Here is a 6,000-nt window from a genome sequence, read left to right as displayed (position 1 = left end):
CAAGTTCCAGTCATTCTGGGCTGATTGTGGAGAAATTGGTTTGGCTTCTCTGACTTGTTGCTTTGGAGATTATGGGTCAGTGTTTTGGTTTTTTTTTGGCTTTTCTTTTTTTAAATTTTTTAAAATTGAAGTTTAGTTGATTTAAAATGTTATGTTAATTTCTGCTGTACAGCAAAGTGGCTCAGTTATATATACACAAACTATTACATATAGAATGGATAAACAACAAGGTCCTTCTGTATAGCACAGGGAACTATATTCAGTATCCTGGGATAAACCATAATGGAAAAGAATATAAAAAAGAATGGGTCAGAGTCCTATTGTCGTACATGATTTGGCCATTGTCCAACTGTATAGTCAATCTCTCAAGCCATTAACTAGAAAATAATATAGGCCAGGCAATGAAGAATAAACTAAATCCAGGTATAGGGCAACTTCCATTTGTGGTGAGACAATATTTTGATGTATTAAGAAGTGTTGTTTTGTTTGTACCTGTTAATTCCTTTCTACCCCATGCACTCATTCATTTAAACTAGACTTTAGCATCCATTGCTTCAGGGTAAGGCTGTTATAAAAGAAATTCACAAAACTATGAGTTGTCTGTGACTTTTGAGATTTAAAATGGGCTTGTGAAATTCACGGCAGAAAAAAAAGTTTGAGAGGAAACTTTCTTCTTTGAATTTCAAAAGTCTAGATTTTGAGTATCAAGACCCAATGACCTGAAGGATTTAGATTATAAAATTTACGCCTTGGGAGTTCCCTGGTTGTCCAGTGGTTAGGACTCTGTGCTTTCACTGCAGAAGGCGAGGGTTCCATCCCTGATAGGGGAACTAAGATCCTGCAAGCTGTGCGGCACGGCCTAAATAAATAAATAAAGTCTATGCCTTTAAAAATAGGTTCCAAAAAAGAAATGATAAGCCAAAGGAAGATTTCCCAGTCCAGAAATGGATTACGATTCTGTGTGGTTGGGGGGAAGAGGGAGCAAAGGAGTTTATACAAGGGATGGAGGCTCACTGAAGCTTCCCACCCGGGTCCCAGTTCCCTGGGGTGTCAGAGGAGCAACTGGCACACTTGCTAGGTTTGAGGGAATCTGAAGGCAGAGGGCAGAGAGTCGAGGCGAATAGTGCCTCCTTTCTGAGATGCAGCCTGGAAGAGTGCCAGCCCAGCATGGTGCAGCCAGGCACAGTGTGGGTAGGCACAGCGGTGTGCGAGGGCTTGGACGGAAGGTCCTGGGGTTGCCGTAAATACTCTCCACTCACCATAGTGTGTGTTTCATGTGTGGCTGAGAGTGGAGCAGGTGTGGCTCTGAGAGACTTTTTTTAAATTTATACTTAATTTTTAATTGATGTATAGTTGATTTACAATGTTGTGCTACTTTCTAGTGTACAGTAAAGTGATTCAGTTATACATGTATATGTATTCTTTTTCATATTCTTTTCCACTATGGTTTATTAAAGGATATTGAATATAGTTCCCTGTGCTATGCAGTAGGACCCGTTGTTTATCTATTTTATATACAGTAGCTTGTATCTGCTAATCCCAAACTCCTAATTTAGCCCTCCCCCCTTTTCCCCTTTGGTAACCATAAGTTTGTTTTCTGTGTCTGTAAGTCTGTGTTTTGTAAATAAGTTCATTTGTATCATATTTTAGATTCCACGTATAAGTGATATCATATGGTATTTATCTTATTCTTTCTGACTTCACTTAGTATGATAATCTCTAGGTCCATCCATGTTGCTGCAAATGGCATTATTTCATTCTTTTTTATGGCTGAGTAATATTCCATTGTGTGTGTGTGTGTGTGTGTGTGTGTGTGTGTGTGTACACCACAACTTCTTTATATTGTATATTCATCTGTTGGTGGGCGTTTATGTTGCTTGCATGAGGCTACAAAATTGAAGTAGGCCTGCCCCCAAAATGTTTGATCAGAGATTCCATGAGGACTTCCACATCAGAGGATGCCAGCTGGAGAGGTGACAGTGGCTGAGGAGTAAATGCCACCCACCCACCCACCTGTCATGTAGATGCCAGCCCAGTGAGAAAAGTGCAGGGGATGGACACGAGAGAAGACTAAATCAACTGAGATTATCTGAAGGTTTCATTTCTACCTTCTAGCATAGTAGTCTTGTGAAACAGAGATTGGGTTCAGTTATAACGAAAGAAAAAGTTTACATGTAGCAAATACCTAAAGTTTTTACATTGATACTTATAGCTCACACATAATATTTACCCTATAACTCAAATTTGCTTTTAAATGATTTTTTAAAATGGAGTTTTCTGGCTCCTGAAGTAAATTTTGGGCATTATCTGCCTAATTATTTACTGTCTAAATAGTATCACCCAAACAAGAATAGTTTCCTTGAGGTTGTGGCCTTAATATCATAATAAGACCAATTTAAACACAGAACATTTTTAATAATTAGGCCAAATTCTAGTAAATATAAATTTCAACTTAGTATCTGAGTTATCATGAATTGTCATTGCCTTCCTCGATGACATCCATTGATGAAATCAGAACCCTTCTCTGTATTAGATTTATATAGATACTAATGTAGACTTACAATAATATCACATTTCCTTTAGATAATCAAATGCCATTAAAACAATTAGCCCTCTGACAATCCTATGTTGGGTTATATCGTCAACTATCGTGTCTTGAATTCCTGCTACAGCCAAGTATTTTGTGCAAATTATGTCATTTATTTCTCACAACCATGCTTGAGAGTATACTTGTTCCCATTTCACACCTTAGGAGAGTGAAGCTGAGCACAGGGTCACACTAGGAAGTGGCCGATCCCTGATAGAAGTCCCCAGTCAGCCGACTCCCAGACAGGTGAGATATGCTTTGACCTACACCACGTTCTGCTCTTCTCTGCTCAGCCCTTCTATCACCTTTTTTTTGGAAAAGAGAGCATGCAAATACTGTAAATAATTCTAATTTCTACATGGATATTATAGAAATTAAAACATCCGTAACAAAACACTCAACCTTTCAAAAATAACATACTACATTTTAATATTCTCAAACCAAATATGGTATTCAGTAAATGGTTACAGAGGATTGATATCTATGTTTTGACCCACCTCCTTTGAGAAACATTACATGTTGTAAAAAACATTTTTCTTTCACAGAAAATTTGTCTCCAACGTGCTGTTCGGCCCTGAGTTGTCTCTTTATTACATCCCAGAGGGAGGACGTTGAGTGGAAAAGTTTCCACAGTTTCACTATGAGAAGACATTATACATTTCAGTGGAAGAAAAAAAATGTCATCAAAAGCTAAGTAGATAAGTTAAGGATGCTATGATAAGTCTTGGGATATAGGCTGTGCATTTGTTTTGTTTTGTTTTTTAATTCCATTAAAGTCAGTAAATCTGTGTACCAGATGCTGAATTAGGACTCTTGCTTCAAGCCAGTTTTGCCCTTCCCATCTGAAGTCAGCCAGTCTTTAGTGCAGCTGATCTCCTTTTGAGTCTGGAGGTGAGGGAGAGCTGGCAGGGACAGATGGAAGAGAAGAGAGAAGATCCGGGGACAGTGACTAGAAGCTGCGCTCCTTGAGGAAGTCTCAGGATGTACAGTATGGGAAGGTGCCGAAGCCCTAAACTGGGAAACAAAACAAAATACCAGCATGGGGGAAAAAAAAAAGGAAGTTCAACATTGAACACAGAGTATGCACAGAGGCATCTTTTTATGTGGTGAGCAGTAGAGTTTTGTCACTGAACACATGGACAATTATATAGAATTTAGTAATACAAAAGCTACTATTTCTTGAATGCTTTTTATGCACCGGGGACCATGCTTAATATTTTACAGAGATTATTTTATTCAATCTTCACACAGTTGACACAATTACAGATTGTGTTCCATTTTGCAGATGAGGAAATGGAGAGTTAAGACATTCAGCATTTGCCTAGTAAGTAGGCCAGCAGTCTGAGTAGAGTCTAGAATTCTCCCTGCCACCTTGTATTACCAATGGTTTTGGTGAGGAGTCTTGCTTACAAGTAACAAAACGAGCTCTAACTGTCTAAAGAAAAAAAAAATGTTGGAGGAAAGGGGGTTCACAGAATCCAAGAGGCTGGGAGAACAGGCTTGGGAAACAGGCAAGAACCCAGGGCCTCAGGAGGCCAGGCCACAGGAACACCCTATCCAAGATGCCACCATCTCTGCTTCTGCTATACCACACCTTCTAGAAATGACAACTGGACATCATGCTGACCTCATGAGCTGCCCCAGATGCTTCTCCTTCATCTTCACCTCAGGGTGCACAGGCCTGGATGGGAAGGTCCACGGCCAGGTGTTGGAGCCCCTGTTCCATATTCCAGGGGGTAGGGAGAGTGAGATTCAAACTGTTTGGCATCCACAGTGGAAAGTGAGGTCTTATATCCCAAGATCACACGCGATGAAGAATTCCCCTAAATGCAAGGACAGATGGATTTTGACAGCCAAAGGAATGTTATAATGTCCTTCCAGACTACCAGCTGTAGCCACTTTGTAGCAAATCATTCCATTAGGAAAGTAAATGCAGGGCTGTTAAAATAATTTTGAAAGGTCAGGCAAAGGTGGAATTGTGCAAACATTAAATATTGCAAATCAAAACCTGACTGACCTAGAATTTCATCCTAATAGATTTATTTTCAATCTCTAAATGCAGACTTCAAAAAGGCAAATTTGGTAACCCATATGCTAAACAGCAATTAATTGGAATGTTTAGGGAATGGAATGTTCTTGTTAACTTAAATTTCTAACTAAATGTGATTAAGCCTTTAAAAAGACCCACAAGCCTTTATATTTCAGATCTTGTCACTGGAATTCTTAATAAAATATTTGGATTGTGAGGATTTTGCAGTTCCTCAGGATTACTGATGCCACCATATGTGGTTGTAAAGTGCAGTCGGTGTAGACTGTGCTGAATGTGTTCAGATCTCAGGGTATATGTTCCATGTACATTTCATTAGCCAAACTTCTTTTTTCATTTTAGGCTGATTCTTTTGCAAATTTTTATTAAAATTCTTATTTTTTAAAAAAGATTTATCACCTCTTAACATAAAGGGGAAATGGCTATATATTCAATTACAAATGCAGAAACATATAATACGATTTGATCTTGAAAATGTAACAGCTATGAAAGCATCCAATATTCCTTCATTAGCCAAACTTCTGATATGAGTTTGCCTTTTGTTTTCTCCATTGCATAAAAATTAGATAAAGAGGAGGAAATAAATTCTGTCCACGTAAACTTTTTTTTTTTTTTTGGAGCCTACTAAGGGCAAGCATACTACTAGGTACTGTGAACATAAACATAAATAATAAAGGTGTTTTTAAAATGAGATGGGAATTCAGAAAATGGACTGACTAATTCTGAGTGAAGGATAGAGATGGCAACCATCTTAGCTGGGCCTTGAGGAATGAGAAGTAGGATATTGCCAGATGAGGGAGGGAGAAGGAGGACATCCTAGGCAGGAAGAACAGTGTGAAGAAAAGTGTCAAGACGTGAAAGTGCAAATGGAGGAAAGGGAAGGGGGAATAATTCAGTGGGCCTAGGATGAGTATGTTAAAGGGGGCTATGAGATCACCCCAAATGTAGGATAGGACCAGACTGTCAATGGCTGCAAATACCATCCTAAAGGACAGTGGACTTCTTTCTGAGAGTCCTAGGAAGCCACTGAGTCTTTTTTAGAAGGTGATAAGATCATAAATGTGGGACAGGAAGATCACTTTGACAACAGGTAAAAGGCAGAAGAAGAGACCAGAAGTAGGAAATTACATAAGAGGTGTTTGTAAAAGTCCAAGATGTAATAAATTATTGCTTAGACTAGTGCAGTAGTAGTTGGAAGGGATTCTTTCTACGAGTTACCTTAGAGACAGGATCCATAGGAATTGGTATCTGACTGAACAGAGGGGAGAGGAGATTGTGTGAAAAAAGTGAGTATTTGGATAATAGAGCCCATTGCATAGTAACTAACTCCTTTTTGCAAAAACAACAATAAAAATCGCACTTCTAA

This window comes from Monodon monoceros, unplaced genomic scaffold (assembly GCF_005190385.1).
Source record: "Monodon monoceros isolate NGI ecotype Baffin Bay Population unplaced genomic scaffold, NGI_Narwhal_1 Super_Scaffold_15, whole genome shotgun sequence".
In the NCBI taxonomy this organism is placed as follows: Eukaryota; Metazoa; Chordata; class Mammalia; order Artiodactyla; family Monodontidae; genus Monodon; species Monodon monoceros.
This window is presented reverse-complemented; position numbering follows the sequence as displayed.